Raw genomic sequence first — 18,101 nt, forward strand, 5'->3', positions numbered from 1 at the left:
ACTCAGAACTTCATACTCTTATTAGCTGTTTATGTCTACATCCCTGATAAACAGCATACTTAGAATGATCATGGAAACTGATCATTTTTGCATACTCTGCAGCAAGCAAGTACAGTACCTAGAATTATGACAGATGCTCAGTATACATATAAAATTGTTTATAAGTCTATACATTTAAATCCTTATGTATAAATTACACATTATATATATATGTTTTTCAAGAAAATTCAGGCATAAAAGGAAGGAAAGAAAGTAAAAAGGAAAATAACAGAGGGAGACAAGGAAGTAATAAGAGTACAAAAAGACAGAATTCAGTTCCAGGGTCCAATCTCAAAGGCTGGAGGTTTGAAAGCTAAAGAAAAAAGGGAAAACTGCAATTGAAAACTAGAACACAAGATGAAATTTAAAATATCAAAGACAATTTTTTAAAATGTTAGATTTTTCCAGATGTCTTGGTGCAATTAACAAGTCACTCTCCAAGAGCTAAGACCCCACACCTCCCTGGTAACCAACACAGGGTCATAAGCACGTGACTGTCATGTCCTCCTTTTGTGAGACTTCTTCCCAGCTATTCTGGAGGAGCCGAAATCCATAAATAATGGCATCTCCAGGTCCATTAAGCAGTACATTAGTGTAACAAAGGCATATAGGTATAGTGGTAAAGACGTGAAATCAGGGTAAGAAAGGGAAAGTTTCCATTTGGCAGGCACCGCAGAGGATAAAAAGCAGGTCTGGCCATTTCTCAAACACAGAATGCCATTAAGGGTCTGTGATTATATCCTCCATCTTTCTACTTTGTCGAGCAGCCAGTTTTAAACTACAAATCATCATCCTTCCAGCTGAGGGGAGGAAATGGTTACTGAAGGGAGGATGAAGTTTTGCCCACGACATATCTATTTCTGAAGAACTGGATGCTGAGAGAGGGGAGTGGGGACTGAATATGAGAGAGACAGAAGGTCTCCCTCTGAAATGATGTGATCAAACAAAAGAACCAACTTTGCCAAAGAGATAACCCAACCAGCATGGCAGGACAGCAGATAAAGCCAATTATCTTTTGACACAAAGAAAAATACTATTTGGCATTACTTACCTAAGTGTAGAGAAATGACAGAGGTAAAATTATTTTGTTTTCAGGAGCTCTTTGCTTTTAAAAAAATTACACTTTATATTTCTAAACTGAACAAAGTAATAAATGAGAAAGCTCGAGACCACAGGAATAAAGTACTTCTCTTTCCATTAAAAACAGAAATGAAAAGAAAATAGAACTGGATGCTACTATGATAATATATATTTCAAAGTCTTTGCAGAGACACCTTCCATACTTAGGATAGTTCAGATTTTCTGAAAAGGGCAATATTATACTTGAAAACTGTTTATGAATCATGTAATAGGTCAGTTAAGTCCCCTCACTAATGGCTACCTACCAATGGAGACAAACTCACCCAAGTTCATAGAATATCAATATTCTAACCTGAGAGTTCATCACGTGTAACTTCACCCAGATACAAAAGTCCCCAAAATGTTGCTGACAGGCAAAAATCTCAGAACAGCCTTAGAAGTTCAAATCTCCCTTCAGCAGAGGTCTTATCTGGAAAACAAGATATCTGAGCTCTTTCAGTCCTGCCTCTACAGTGACGTGCGGCCTTGGGCAAGGGACTCTTCCAGCCCCTCCCTAGGGATATGGAGGCATAACTCAATATCTGCCAAATTAGTCAGTCACGGACAAGTTTATAAAAGGAAATTAAGGACAGGCATCCCCTGCTGGTCCAGTGGGTGAGAATCCGCCTCGCAGTGCAGGGGACGCTGGTTTGATCCATGGCCTGGGGAGATCCCACATGCTGTGGGATGACTGAGCCCCTGAGCCGCAACTACTGAGCACACGCACCTTAGAGCCTGTACTCCACAAAAAGGGGAGCCACCGCAGCGCAACTAGAGAGCACCCCGCCCTCTGCGCAACTGGAGGACACGGCAACGAAGACCCAGTGCGGCCACAAATAAGGAAAAGAGAAAAAGTAAACAAGGCCATATCAGGGAATTCTTGCTTCCCCTCAACAGACTAGCTTTTTCTGCGGGCACCTCTCTGTTCGCTTTCTTTCCCATTGAAAAAGTTCTACAGAACAGACAATGTAAGCAGAAGGCTGGAGCTACCTAAAAACTTCTCTTGAAAACTATGGGAGGCCGATGGAGAAAGCAGAGAGAACAAGAGTCCTTTGGAGAAAGATGGTAACACCTCCCGAAGAGGCTTCAGGTCGACTTCTGGCTTCAAAGACCCAGCCACCATCTAGGTTGAGCGAGAATGCATGTACATGAACGCCTGAGGCCCCTCGCTGCTCACCTGAAACTGTCACACACTGTTGGTTAATCGGCTACACCCCAATATAAAACAAAAACTTGTTTTGCTTTTTTTTTTTTTTTATCTCTATAAACCATAGGCAGTCCCACAGATCAAAGAACTTTTTTTTTTTTAATGGAATGCACAGTTGTAGAAAGGCATATTGGTCATAAACTGATCATTTTGAACCATACTTATGCACTGAAAGTGATTTCTGGAAGCATCTTCTTATGTAAGGGAAAGCAGAGGACATTTAACTCTACAATTTGTGCTGTCTGGTACTCAGCTGGTTTTTTTTTTTGTTTTTTTTTTTTTTCATTACACTCTCATATCACACCTTGACCCAACCATGGAAAATATATTAAGCTACCGAGTGGAACACTTTAATGGTAGAGGGTGAAAAAAGTGACCCTTAAACGGCTGCAAACTCTGGTAAATGAGTTACCTGTTCTCCAAAAAGCCTTGAGCAGAGCTCTTTAATCTATGGAAATCCACCTGCAATAAAACCTGGATGGGGCTGTGACTGGCGTGAGCTGGCTGCTCATCCTGTTTAATCTCTCTCCTTGGAGGGTCAACAAGAACATGTTAGTTACTCTTTAAACTAATGTGCTCTTAATGATGCCATTGCAACACGATGAATAAAGCATTAGCCCCACAGCCATGATCGCCCGAGGAGCAGGACACCTCACCTCCAGCATGTTACTGGGGCTGGAGACCTTGTTTTCTCTTCCCTAAATGAGCACCCACAGCCCTTGCTGATGCTCTGTAACCAGTAGGCAGGAGTCTGGAGGCCCTGGGCTCCCGGGGATGATCCTTTTTACTCTTCGGGGAGTCACAGGTGGAGACAAGGGGCTGGGCTGGTTGGGAGGGGCCCCCAAGGCACAGTGCAAACGCCCGTGCAGTGAGATTTCCAACTGGAAAGTTCAAGGCTGGCAGGGAGCATCCTGAGGAAATGGGTCAAACCTTGGTTGCTACTGGCCGTGCTTGGCAACATTCAAAAAGAGCTGTTGCTGTTATTCAGTAGCTAAGTTGTGTCTGACTCTTTTGTGACCCCTTGGACTGTAGCCCGACAGGCTCCTCTGTCCATGGGATTTTCCAGGCAAGAATACTGCAGTGGGTTGCCATTTCCTTCTCCAGGGGTTCTTCCCAACCCAGGGATCGAACCCACATCTCTTGAATGGGCAGGTGGATTCTTTACCACTGAGCCACTTGGGAAGACTCTCAAAAACAGGGGGTGGGATAAATGATGATAAGGTTCCAGCATTGAAGACAATGTTGAAGGTCAGTGTAAAATGCTGCTGCTATTTGAACATAATTCCATCCTTTGCCTCCCTTCCCCTTTCTCTCCCCACCTCTCCCCTATCCCCGTCTCAGTAACAGAATCCAATCCAAAGGTTTAAATACGCTGCCCCCTACCCCACCTTCTCCCGTGAACACTCATTCTCCCTGTCAGTGCCAGCAGGAGATGCAATTCGCCTCTTCAGCATGTCTTAAAGAAAATCTTCCTTCCGTACAAGGGGATGGCATTTGGAGGACTAAGCTCCTCAAATGGAATCTCTTTCTCTACTCCTATCTTCCAGATTAAGAACCCATCGGCCCGGGCAAAGTAGCCTATTTCTTTAAGTATGACTCTGTTAACAATGAGGCACTAAAGGCACCAATGTCTAGGATAATGTGGGAGAGCTGAAAATGGCTTGTGTTAACCTGTAATGAAACATGCACGACCAAAAGCAAATAGTCGTTTAATGAAATACCGGTGCATTCTGTATTATGACAACGTCTCTAATTAGCAAATTTAGATCTCATTAGAGTTAAAAGTCATCTGTAAGCAGGGCTTACTCACATTGCAAAAAAAAAAAAACACCCTGAGCTTGCACAGTTATAGAAAAATCAGAGTTGGTTGTAGATGAAATGAGTAACGTGAAGGCAAGTAATTTCAAAAGCAGAATTACAAAGACCCTGCCTGGTACTTCCCTGGTGATCCAGTGGTTAGGACTCCATGGTTCAACTGCAGGGGGTACAGGTCAGATCCCTGACTAGGGAACTAAGATCCCACATGCTGTTGATGTTTGGCAGAAACCAACACAATTCTGTAAAGCAATTAAAAAATAAATAATTTATATTAAAAAAAAAAAAAAGGTCCCACATGATGTACAGTGTGGCCAAGGGGGAAAAGAAAAAAGTCCTGCTCAAAAGTCATGTAGACAAGGTCATACTGAATGTCATGTGTGAGTGCATTTCATATGTTTGATACAATGTGGGATGAGGCCTCCAGAAGAAGGCTGTGGGTGCCTGGAGCCTGTGAAGTTTTAAGTGGCTGTTTTGAGGCACCATCTGGCCCCTTCTTTCCTCCGGCACATGAGATAAACAAAGCTCCGTCTCCCCTCAAATTCACCAAACTCGGGTTAAGATCAAATGCCATCCCCAGTTATTTATTCACAGATTACTTACAAATTACCGGCAGGGGAGTAAGCGAAAACTGACCCGAAAGAACACAGATCTGAGAGGAAAACATCTGGCTCCACGTGCTGAATGTAATTTCATGTTAGCTGAGAGTAATCATATTTATTTATGGTTTTATTATTTATAAAAAAAGAAATTATGCCGAATGTGCTTAGCGTGAATTACAGTGTATTGCTATTGCTGCCACGGTTTATTATTTTCACAGCTTAAGCCCAACCTAAACAAATATTTTAAAAGAATTCCCACTAGCATTGTCACTTCCCCCTTTTTAGTCTTACTGCAAAAAACTGTCTGTTCTTCAAGGACTCTGATGTTCTTACTCTTGTGCATTTCTAAATTTTATGATTTATTATATGAGATAACGCTTACTGTAAAATGATGACTAAGAAAATAAGAAGCAATGAGCGGTGGTTGAGCCATGCAGGGAATGAGTTGACGGCACTTAAGAACCTCGTAGCTGTCAACTCCAAACATACTCCAGGCCTAGGCCCATTAATGCAATCAGGATAATGATTTCATTACTCGCACAATGAAGCAGACATGTGTTCATGCACTTATCCAGCATATCAACCTGACACAATCTCTACAACACAAAGAGCTTTATTCATAATTAATTAGCTAAGAGTAAGGTGGATATAACTGTGAGACACACAATCAACATGAAAAGTAAAGGTAGCATTATTTCCAGACTGCCCACAGGAAAATCTCTTAACATTAGTCTCTTTCTTTAATAGAGGACACCATCTTCATGCAAACAGGCTTCCCAAACTCTTGCTACCATGCCTATTCATCAGCTAATTCAACCACCCTTTCTTTGAGCAGTGAAATTTGCATGAAAAAGCAGTGACATAATCTCTCCCCATAACATCACTGTATGTCAGGTAGATGGAAACTAATGTTCTTATGCGGACACTTTTATTTTAAAGGCATTTTTACTAACACTAATACTTGGCCTGAATTTTTTTTTTTTTTTAAAGCCGAAGTTCATAAAGTAGCGCTCTCCATGAGGTACACAGCAGGAAATTAGCTTACTACGTAACGTCTATATCCTTTATTTAATGAAAACTCCCAACAACCCGTGAGACAGTTGTTATTAGCACTTATGTTTTTGCAATAGAAGAAAACTTAAGTTTCAGAAAATTAAGACTGACTCATGTACCTTGGGTCACAAGGCTAATGACTGGCAGAGCCCAGGGTTCAATCTGTCTTAGCCTGGACCTCTGTTGTTACAGACTTGAGGAACTTTTCTCTAAAAAAGAGCCAGAGTAAGAGGTCCCTTTTGGTTTTGACTGATTCTGAAGACAGAGGAATCTGGGGGAAAAGGGTTAGTTACATCACCTAGGGATGCAGTCACTCAGTAGATCTTTATTAAAAGCTTCCTATATGCAGGTCCCTGTGCTTGAAAGCAGGAATATGGTGAACAAGACAGACCCCATCTTCAAGGAGTCTGCAAACTAAGAGGCACCAGTAGATGAATGAATACAACAAAATAGAGACTCACAGATGCAGAGAATACACTAGTGGTTACCAATGGGAAGAGTGAAGGGGACTTAGAGGTACAAATGTTAGTCTCTCAGTCGTGTCTGACTCTTCGCAACCCCATGGACTGAAGCCCGTCAGGCTACTCTTTCCATGGAATTCTCCAGGCAAGAATATGTGAGTGGGTAGCCATTCCCTTCCCCAGGGGAATCTTCCCAACCCAGGGATCGAACCCAGGTCTCCTGCATTGCAGGCAGATTCTTTACTGTCTGAGGGACCAGGGAAGCCCAAGAGGTACAAACCACTAAATATAAAATAAATAATATACCAGGATATGATGTATAGCACAGAAAATACAGCCAATGGTTTATAATAACTATATGGAGTATAATGTACAAATATATTGAATCAATTCAGGTATATATATGTTATATACCTGAAATTATAATCTGGTCCCATCACTTCATGGCAAATAGATGGGGGGAAAAATGCCAACAGTGACAGACTTTATTTTTTGGGGCTTCCAAATCACTGTGGACTGTGACTGCAGCCCTGAAATAAAAAGACGCTTGCTCCTTGGAAGAAAAGCAGATGACAAACCTAGACAGCATATTAAAAAGCAGAGACATTACTTTGCCAACAAAGGTCTGTCTAGTCAAAGCAATGGTTTCTCCAGGAGTTATGAATGGATGTGAGAGTTGGACCATAAAGAAGGCTGAGCGCTGAAGAACTGACGCTTTTGAACTGTGGTGTTGCAGAAGATTCATGAAAGTCCCATGAAAAGCAAGGAAATCAAACAAGTCAATCCTAAAGGAAATCAACCCTGAATAGTCATTGGAAGTACTGATGCTGAAGCTCCAGTTCTTTGGCCACCTGATGCGAAGAGCCGATTCACTGGAAAAGACCCTGATGCTGAGAAAGACTGCAGGCAGGAGGAGAAGGGGAAGACAGAAGATGAGATGGTTGCATGGCATCACTGACCCGATGGACATGAGTTTGAGCAAGCTCCGGGAGTTGGTGATGGACAGGGAGGCCTGGTATGCTGCAGTCCATGGGGTCACAGTGTCGGACACGACTGAGCAACTGATCTGAACTGATTATAACAAAACAGCAACACAGCTAGATTCTGGATGTAACCACGTTTTAACATATTGTTAATCTTGAAGAAAGGAAGGGAAGTCACTAAGATTCTTCCCTCCCCACCCACCTCCCTCCTACCCTCTCCCCGCAAAATGAGAAAGACAAGTGGGCTGAAACCAGAAGCTGCTGGAGCAGTAAATAAACATGAAGCTAGATTTTTCGGAGGGAAATGCCAGCACTGGCTTTGTGTCAGATGACAGCCTGTCCTGGTGAGGCGGAGCCAGCATCCCTTGTTGACTTGGAAACCTTTTGCATCTTTGCATGGTCCTCCCTCCAGTCCCAGTCATCACCTTGACCCTTCTACTTCAGGTATAAAAGTAGACAGGGGGATAAAACATGAGCAAATCAGCAGAAATCACTGCTGGAGAACATTTCAAGACCCCTGCTTTAGGGAGAAGTACATTTTTTCTTAGAATATTGATTGTGCATCTAGAGAAAAAGAGGTGGAGAGGAAATGTGTAAGACATCTATCTAGGGTTGATCTGCAGGCTGAGGGTTTTAATGGGCTGGGTCTTATCAGAAAGCCTCACAGATGCCTTTGCCCACACTGGGCTTAACTCTGTTCAAATGCAGTAAGCCCCCGACATATGAACAAGTTCCATACCAACAGTGTGTTCTTAAGTCCAACTTGTTCATGAAGTCCAACAAAGTTAGCCTAGGTACCCAACTAATACCACTGGCTATATAGTCAGTTCAGTTCAGTCACTCAGTCATGTTCGACTCTTTAAGACCCCATGGACTGCAGCATGCCAGGCTTCCCTGTTCAGCAACTGCTCCCAGAGCTTGCTCAAACTCATGTCCATCAAGTCGCTGATGCCGTCCAACCATCTCATCCTCTGTCGTCCCCTTCTTCTGCCTTCAATCTTTCCCAGCATCAGGGTCTTTATATGTGAGTCAGTTCTTCACACATCAGGTGGCCAAAGTACTGGAGCTTCAGTTTCATTCCTTCTAATGAATATTCAGGACTGATTTCCCTTAGGGTTGACTGGCTTGATTTCCTTGTAGTCCAAGGGACTCTCAAGAGTCTTCTCTAACACCACAGTTCAAAAGCATCAATTCTTCAGTGCTCAGCTTTCTTTATGGTCCAACTCTCCCATCCATACATGACTACTGGAAAATAGCTTTGACTAGACAGACCTTTGTTGGCAAAGTAATGTCTCTGCTTTTTAATATGCTGTCTAGGTTTGTCATAGGAAAAGGAGTACGTCAAGGCTGTATACTGTCACCCTGCTTATTTAACTTATATGCAGAGCACATCATGAGAAACACTGGGCTTGAAGAAGCACAAGCTGGAATCAAGAATCCCAGGAGAAATATCAATAACCTCAGATATGCAGATGACACCACCTTTATGGCAGAAAGTGAAGAAGAACTAATGAGCCTCTTGATGAAAGTGAAAGAGGAGAGTGAAAAAGTTGGCTTAAAGCTCAATGTTCAGAAAACTAAGATCATGGCATCTGGTCCTATCACTTTATGGCAAATAGATGGGGAAACAGTGGCTGACTTTATTTTTTTGGGCTCCAAAATAACTGCAGATGATGATTGCAGCCATGAAACTAAAAGACGCTTACTCCTTGGAAGGAAAGTTATGACCAACCTAGATAGCATATTAAAAAGCAGAGACATTACTTTGCCAACAAAGGTCCATCTAGTCAAGGCTATGGTTTTTCCAGTGGTCATGTATGGATGTGAGACTTGGACTATAAGGAAAGCTGAGCGCCAAAGAATTGATGCTTTTGAACTGTGGTATTGGAGAAGACTCTTGAGAGTCCCTTAGACTGCAAGGAGATCCAACCAGTCCATCCTAAAGGAGATCAGTCCTGGGTGTTCATTGGAAGGGCTGATGTTGAAGCTGAAACTCCAATACTTTGGCCACCTGATGTGAAGAAATGACTCATTGGAAAAGACCCTGATGCTGGGAAAGACTGATGGCAGGAGAAGGGGACGACAAAGGATGAGATGATTGGATGACATCACCAACTCAATAGACATGAGTTTGGGTAAACTCCAGGAGTTGGTGATGGACAGGGAGGCCTGGCCTGCTGTGGTTCAGGGGGTCACAAAGAGTTAGACACAAATGAGCAACTGAATTGAACTGAACTAGGTTTGTCATAGCTTTTCTTCCAAGGAACAAGCATCTTTTAATTTCATGGCTGCAGACACCATGTATAGTGATTTGGGAGCCCAAGAAAATAAAGTCTGTCACTGTTGGCAATTTTTTCCCCATCTATTTGCCATGAAGTGATGGGACCAGATGCAATGATATTCGTTTTTTGAATGTTGAGTTTTAAGCCAGCATTTTCACTCTCCTCTTTCACTTTCATCAAGATACTCTTTAGTTCTTCTTTGCTTTCTGCCATAAGGGTGGTGTCTTCTGCATATCTGAGGTTATCAATATTTCTCTCAGCAATCTTGATTCCACCCTGTACTTCATGCAGCCCTGCATTTCTCATGATGTACTCTGCATATAAGTTAAATAAGCAGGGTGACAATATATAGCCTTGATGTACTCCTTTCCCAATTTGGAACCTGTCCGTTGTTCCATGTCCGGTTCTATCTGTTGCTTCTCGACCTGCATACAGGTTTCTCAGCATGCAGGTAAGGTGGTCTGGTATTCCCATCTCTTGAAGAATTTTCCACAGTTTGTTGTGACCTATAAAGTCAAAGACTTTGGCGTAGTCAATAAATCAGAAGTAGATGTTTTTTTTTTGGAACTCTCTTGTTTTTTCAATGATCTGATGGATGTTGGCAATTTGATCTCTGGTTCCTCTGACTTTTCTAAATCCAGCTTGGACATCTGGAAGTTCCCAATTCATATGTTGTTGAAGCCTGGCTTGGAGAATTTTGAGCATTCCTTTGCTAGCGTGTGAGATGACTGCAATTGTGCGGTAGTTTGAACATTCTTAGGCGTTAGCCTTTCTTTGGGATTGGGCTATATAGTGCTGCACTGTATTAGGTCTATAACACTTCTCACATAAATAATACATATATAAAAACCAAACACACAGAGACACACACAAACATTTAAAATCCGACAGTACAGTACCTTGAAAAGTAAAATAATGTAGTACACCAGCTGGCATACAGGGGCGCATTCACATCTTTGAATATTTTGCAACTTGAAGGTTGTATGTAGGGCTTCAGATCAGATCAGATCAGTCACTCAGTCGTGTCCAACTCTGTGCGACCCCATGAATCACAGCATGCCAGGCCTCCCTGTCCATCACCAACTCCCGGAGTTCACTCAGACTCACGTCCATCAAGTCAGTGATGCCATCCAGCCATCTCATCCTCTGTCGTCCCCTTCTCCTCCAGCCCCCAATCCCTCCCAGCATCAGAGTCTTTTCCAATGAGTCAACTCTTCGAATGAGGTGGCCAAAGTATTGGAGTTTCAGCTTTAGCATCATTCCTTCCAAAGAAATCCCAGGGATGATCTCCTTCAGAATAGACTGGTTGGATCTCCTTGCAGTCCAAGGGACTCTCAAGAGTCTTCTCCAACACCACAGTTCAAAAGCATCAATTCTTCGGCACTCAGCCTTCTTCACAGTCCAACTCTCACATCCATACATGACCACAGGAAAAATGAGAGTAAATCTGTGATTTGAGCTGAGAGCTTGTTGCAAGTATCATTACCATCAGGGATGGCCAAGAACTGTTATCCCTGTGTAGAAAGCTTCTACTGTCATCTCCAACTCACCGTATCACCATCACCAACACAAAGAGGACAGTGAGAGAGAAGGCTGCCAAGATACACAGGCTGGTCGGGGCCACCTGAGTGGGAGGGCTGGGAGGTAAAGTTGGGTTACTGTTCCCCTCACCCCTTCTGTACTAGTGCTCCTTCCTGCCTACTTCTCTTCCTTCACAAGCTATCTCATTCCGCTGGTAGCTGGCTACAAGGCTGACCTGGAGTTCAAGTCTCCTTTCTGCCTTCCACCATGAACAAGAGCTACAGGAAGTGGAGGTATCAGGGCAGGGGAAAGCTGGGAGCTGAGTGAACCAGAAACACCACCTTCTGTCCTCCGGGGCTGCTGACATCCTGGCGGTGGTGCCAGCACAGGATCTGTTAGTGTGTGACCCACACGTGAATCCAAGCCCCACTGCCTGCTTATCAGGATGGCTACCCTGTGCCAACTACGTCTCCCCTACAGTGAAGATGACCTTACACACTGAGAGCTGATCTGGGGACCCCCTTTCTGCCTCTCCTATAAAACCAAGCACAGCAGTTTAGCAGCACAATTTGTACATCACAGGAGAGCTCCCATCACAAGTCCCCTCTGGGCCAGTTCCCTGAGCTTCTCCACTTGATGTACCTTCAGATCTCATCTCACGAGTTATTTGAGGGGCTCATGCCTAACGCCTTTCGGAGGAACTAAAAGAAATGAAGCATTGCTGTCAATGCTGTGAGACATTTTGATGGTTAAAATCTAGATCCCTTTATAGAGGTTCTCACAGAGGAATTCTTTTGATTATAAAACAGCAGCAAAACTTCCACAAAGGACAATTTCATGAGTGCATATTTACACCAACTTTCCCCTCTGAAAAGTACATATTCTGGACTCTCTGGTTTTTTTTTTTTTTTTCTATCAGTATTTTGGCTTGATTCATTGTTGGTTCACACGACACCAGAATAATAAGCTAGGTGGCTTGAGGCTGTGAGTGGCAGGGCTTGGCAGCAGCATCACAGTCTTGATCTGTGAACTCCTGTGGTCCAGGAGATCAAACATGGGGAAGGCTTGGAGTGCCCACCTTGATGACTTAATCCATTAAACCAAGTTCAGAACAGCAGCCAACAGCAGCATGATCATTTGACTACATTACTCGCCACTGGCTCACACACTCAGTAACCAAAGAGATGAACAGGCCATTTTAGGCAGAGCAGCCAATTAAAAAGGAAATGTGAGCTAATCCTGAAATGCGATGCAGAAGAAAAGAGAGGTTATAATTGGATCCTTTCTGAGAGTTGTACTGAGCTCAAATTGTTTCTGAATTTGCAATCTCCTTGCTGAGTTAAACTGCAAAAATAAGTTTATATGAGGAGAAAAGGTGATTTCTGAAATATATTAAGTATAATATATAATGGCTGTAAATTTATACATGAAATCCAGAAAAGTGTTTTTCTTTCTTCACGCCACATGATCGCAGTCTTATTTTATACTCTACTAGATTTCTTTTTTCTTTCTTTGGCCATGCCTCGCAGTTTTGGGGGATCTCAGTTCCCCAATCAGGGACTGAACCTAGGCCCATGACAGTGAACACACCAAGTCCTAACCACGGGACCCCCAGGGAATTCCCAGCCACTAGTTTTCTCGTACGTGAATATTCTTGACCCAAATCAATGAAAGCGTATGAAATATAAGCAACGGGGTCTCCATATGGAGATGGACCAAGGCACTGAACTGCATGGCACTGCTTGTCTTGCCCACTGCAGCAAACACCATGCCTGGTATTAAGAAGTGGAACATGACTTCACTCTCACTAAGTGGGGTGGTAGAGGGTGTTAGAACCAGAACAGAGGAGAAGCTAGGCCAACAGCCTACTCTTTAGCTTCCTCCATTTACCAAAAATAAAACTGCCAAAACCCCAACCAGCTTTTAGTTCGCACCACATTTGAAGTTTCCCGAGAGAAAAACTTAATAGCAGTAACAAGGGCATCTGCCTGCCAATGCGGGAGACAAGGTTCGATCCCTGGTCCAGGAAGATCCCACATGCCACGGAGCAACTGAGCCCACGCGCCCCAACTACTGAGTCCTCGTGCCACAACTCCTGAAGCCTGTGCACACCAGAGCTCGTGCTCTGCAACAGGAGGAGCCAGGGCAGTGGGAAGCCGGTGAATCGCAACTCAACAGCAGCCCCTACTCGTCACAACTGGAGACAAGCCGGCACAGCAGTGAAGCCCCAGCACACTCTAAATGAATAATTAAAGTTATCTAAAAAATAGCAGTAACAAGATGTTGAGGTTGATAGAAGTCAGTGTGCCCCCTGTCCATTCATCTACCTTCTACTGAAACTAAATCAGGAAACTGCAGCCTATGTGGTCAGAAGGTCTTCCTAGTTATATTCATAATTTCCTCCCCTCCTTTCTGTGCTCCGGAGAACACCTTTATAGACATGGGGCGTTTTAAAATTCTGATTAGAATTGGCAGTAGGAAAAGAGCTGGGGAAATAACGGAGACTCCAGTACTTATGTGAGACGTTTATAAACCCCATGAATTTTTAACAAAGGAACAATATTCACAATTATATTTGAAATGAGGTTTTCTTTGTGGGCACGCTTATGGTAAGTGGAGTGTGAGTGGATTTTACTTTATATTCAGTAAACGATACCAAGTGCAAAAAAAAAATCACAATGCAACAGAAAATAAAAGCAAATTGTTGATTGTTCTCAAATCTTTTTTCTTGTAGATTTTCAGAAGTGTGGCAGTTTTCCAATTGTATTTCATTTTATTTAAATGCCACATATATGCCAAGGAACTCAATGGTACAGAAAGTCATTTTCCAACATTCCTAACCCAAAGCTATGCTTTTGCATTTTATAGAGAAGTTGTTTGTTTTCAACTGTAAAAAAAAAAAAAAAAAATCCAAATGTAGAACTTTGGGGGAGAAAGACATTAAAAAAAAAGCCGTCTCAAATAAATACTGAAAAAATTTAATAGTGTAGACGATAAGAGTGATTTACCAGAAACTTTCAACCTGGATTCCCTGGTGGCTGAGATAGTAAAGAATCTGCCCACAGTGCAGGAGACCCAGGTTCGATCCCTGGGTTGGGAAGATCCCCTGGAGAAGGGCATGCCAACCTATTCCAATATTCTTGCCTAGAGAATTTCATGGACAGAAGATAAGAAAAGAGCATGAAGCAGTAGCTACTTAATTTGCATTTTGACGCTAAAGCTTACCTCTCATCTTCATATGGCTTGGGTTTCTAGCTTCACAGAAACATACAGAGCTTCTTATTGCCCGCTGAGGTCTGAGATTCTGCCTTCTCATCACCCCTGCTGTCTCATTTCCTATAGCCCCCCTCTTCCCCAGGGCTTCCAGGCCGCAAGCTTTGCTACTGTTCCCTGAGCCTGCCAAGCAGAATCCTATCCGTGACTCGGCACCTGTGGTTCCTCCAGACACCTGGACACTGGCCCTGTCCTCTCCCTCAGCCTCGCCTCTGCTGAACCATCACCCTCTGCAGACAGGCCATGCCTGACCTGCCAAAAAGAGCAACTTCAGTTCCCTTCCGTCCTTCCACCAGCTGGATTTTTCCCCAGAGGATTTCTCAGTATTTGAGGTTATATTATATAACTATTTCTTTGATAAGTTGGGTCTTTGCCTAAGGGCAGGCTGCCTTTCAAAAACTGTTTACATGGTTCCTGCTAACCCATCATCAACCAAAACAGCGTCTAGAACGCAGCAGAACATGCACACTCCCCTCCCCCCACACAAAAGCACCAAACACACAGAACGAGTAGGTCTGTGTACGCGCGCGTGTGTGTGTACATGTACATTCATATACATACATACTGCATTGTGTTTTTTTCCATTTTTTTTCTATTTTTCTGATGCTTTAACATCTGGGCTCTTCTGGACCCTGGAGGGATTGCCAAGGATAGTTGGCTAAAGACAGTCAACCATAGGAGCATATTCTTCAAATGCAAGCCAATCAATTGAGAGCTCGTATCTTCAATCCACTCCACTAAGCCCCTGCCCTAACCACCCCAGGACTAGGCACCCGACAACTAGAAACAGCCCTGTACCTCATAACCTGCTGAAGTGATTCAAACTAGCCAATCCTAAACCGACCTGCCCTGCTTTACCTGTTCTTTCTTTCAGAAACTACCAGGACCTATTGCTCACTCTCTCCCCTTGTTCAGTCTGCATCCTGACCCTGACCCTGACCCAGGGTGGCATGCTTTATCTTCTTAGGATCTGTGAGTGACACACGACCTCATCGATGGCAGTCTGCTTCTGACCTTTGGCTTCACCATAGCTGGGTAATACTAAAATCTACGTTTTATAATTCATCATACAAATCTGCTGAATGACTCAAGGAATGCCACTGAGTCCTCTGTATATTCAAGGAATATGATAGATAATCATCACCAGGAGTTATGGTATCTTTGGACTCACAATAAGTAAAATAACTGTACCATTTTAAAGTAAAGCAAAGAGAAAGTCGCTCAGTCATGTCTGACTCCTTGCAACTCAACCCTTTGGACTGGAGCCCTCCAGGCTCTTCTGTCCATGGGCTTCTCCAGGCAAGAATACTGGAGTGGGTTGCCATTTCCTCCTCCAGGGGATCTTCCTGACCCAGGGATCAAACCAAGGTCTCCTGTATTACAGGCAGGTTCTTTACTGTCTGAGCCACCAGGGAAGCTATTTTAAAGATGTATAGGTAATCTGGCCTTCATCTTGGTTCTGAGAATAATTTATAAATGGATTGTTTCCTAAGGTTATTATTGCTGGTTTTCTATTTGACCTTCCAGCTTTTTTGGGGTAGGAGGTAGTCTAGAGCCCATCAGTGAATAGGAGCAGCTTTCCTTGTTCTTTCTGCCATGGACACAAATAATAAACCCTGGACATCAAACACCAGTAAATTGTCAGTAAAACACATACAAGTTTATTCTCTATACATGCAATAAAATAAGAAGTCCTACTCAAACTTTTCTAAATACAGCGAGCTCTCAAACCAATGCGGACACACTTCTTCAACAAAAGCCCTTGGTTAGCTTTCCTAGCACATGAGAACACAGGTGTTCTCTTTTTATTCCAAGAAAATGCAGTTCATGCTGTTCCAGGGCCCACTGCTCAGACGCCTGGATGTTCTCTGCTGGAACATATACCTCGGGCAGGGCCAGACTGGGCCTGCAGGCATGGCAGCTGCGGAAAAGGATCCTGGGAAGCTGACCTTGGAGTCACCCTCACAGTAAGTGCCGGGGAATGTCTGGGGTGTTACCCTTTACATGCACCTGGTGAGGACGAGAGCCGGGGGCTGGCATCTTCAGCACAGTAGGGATGGGCCAGAAAGAGAGAGAGACATCCACAGGAATGGCCGGGGGAGTTTCTGGAATGAACTGGAGGGAGCTTTAACCCTGCCAGTTGCTGTCTTTGGCAGGAAAGACCTCGCTGGGGTTTGAGAGCCTGGGAAGCCTGACTCTCTCAGGGGTAGTAGCCAACGGAGCCTCCCACTCTCTGAAGCTGTCTGCTTGCAAGTTTATGCCTCCTGTATTCGCACCACACAGCCATTCCTAATCGTGGTCACCCTGCAGACAACCGCACACTTCCTATCAGAAATGCTACTTGACCTGTGTGAGGTGTTGGTCATCGAAACAGAGGAACCTTCACAAAACTCCAGAAAGGTCAGAAAACTGTGCTCGTGTGCTTTGAAAACGTGCTTTCCAAATACATGCGAGTTACTTTACCCTGCAAGACAGACTCTAGGTCCAACCACATTGTGACCAATGACCCAATTTTACTCCTTTTTATGGCTTAGGGATCGTGTATTAACACAGATGTTTGGAATCTAGGAAGATGGTGCAGATGAGCCTGTTTATGGGGCAGGAACAGAGAACAGAGGCAGAGAGCGGACATGTGCACCAGGAGGGGAAGGGGAGGGTGAGATGGATTGGGAAAGCGGGAAAGTAGGATTGACATATACATATACTGCCGTGGGCAAAACGGCCAGCTAGTGGGGAGCTTCCCTATAGCACAAGGAGCTCAGCTCAGTGCTCTGTGATGACCGGGAGGGCTCAACAGGGAGGGGATGTATGTATACATGTAGCTGATTCATGTTGCGGTACTGCAGAAACTAATACAACATTGCAAAGCAAGTAGCCTCCCATTAAAAAATGCACACAACTGCATCAGAAACAAACAAACAAACAAATGCAGGGATTAATAATTTACAGCAGAGGAGTCCAGAGCGCTCCCTCCAGTCCACTGGCTCTCCTTTTCCGCTTGGCCCCCTAGCCATCCTCACAGATGGCTGCTCCCCGACAGCCATCCTCACAGAGGCTCCTCCCTCTCTTCTCTGTGCCTCCTTCCTTCCAGGCTTGAAGCCTGGCTCCCCTCCTCTGAGGAATCTCACAAGACCCACTGTTTATGGCTTGATCCCTCCAACTCCAGACCTCCTCCGGGGTGACATGTTCCTCTGTTATTATATCCAGGGATTCAATGTGAGCCACGAAACCCTCATTCTGATTTTTAATAGTTATGTTTACTTTAAGCCACATGAAACGGATATCTTTGAGAATTTTTTTTTTAAAAGGTCAAATATTGGCAGTTTCATACAGTTCAACCTAATATGTGTCAGGAATAAAAAAAATGTATTAAAAGAAAACCATACAATTTTGCAGGTATTATTTCTTTTTTTTTCTTTTTTATTTTTTTTAGGTATTATTTCTTAGGAAGAGGTTTCAGTTCAGTTCAGTTGCTCAGTCATGTCCGACTCTTTGCGACCCCATGAATCGCAGCATGCCAGGCCTCCCTGTCCATCACCAACACCCGGAGTCCACCCAAACCCATGTCTATCGAGTTAGTGATGCCATCCAACCATCTAATCCTCTGTCATCCCCTTCTCCTCCTGCCCTCAATCTTTCCCAGCATCAGGGTCTTTTCCAATGAGTCAGCTCTTCGCATGAGGTGGCCAAAGTATTGGAGTTTCAGCTTCAGCATCAGTCCTTCCAATGAACACCCAGGACTTGAT

At 43.8% G+C, this 18,101-nt stretch overlaps 1 protein-coding gene across 3 annotated transcripts in view; it reads right to left on the reverse strand.

Moving 5' to 3' along the window:
* The window catches only part of ENOX1 (ecto-NOX disulfide-thiol exchanger 1), a 343,215-nt gene that overhangs the window by 262,064 nt on the left and 63,050 nt on the right, over positions 1-18,101 (reverse strand). The window contains exons 1-2 of one of the 3 annotated variants that reach the window (XM_027557162.1): positions 11,356-11,369; positions 3,754-3,756 (exon numbers count right to left, since the gene is read on the reverse strand). The exons of the other annotated variants lie outside the window; for them this stretch is intronic. The gene's annotated coding sequence lies outside the window, so the exon portion shown is untranslated. Of the gene's footprint in view, positions 1-3,753; positions 3,757-11,355; positions 11,370-18,101 lie in introns of those variants that run through there. 3 annotated transcript variants of the gene reach the window in all.

The sequence above is a fragment of the Bos indicus x Bos taurus genome, chromosome 12 (genome assembly GCF_003369695.1).
Source record: "Bos indicus x Bos taurus breed Angus x Brahman F1 hybrid chromosome 12, Bos_hybrid_MaternalHap_v2.0, whole genome shotgun sequence".
NCBI classification, from domain to species: domain Eukaryota; kingdom Metazoa; phylum Chordata; class Mammalia; order Artiodactyla; family Bovidae; genus Bos; species Bos indicus x Bos taurus.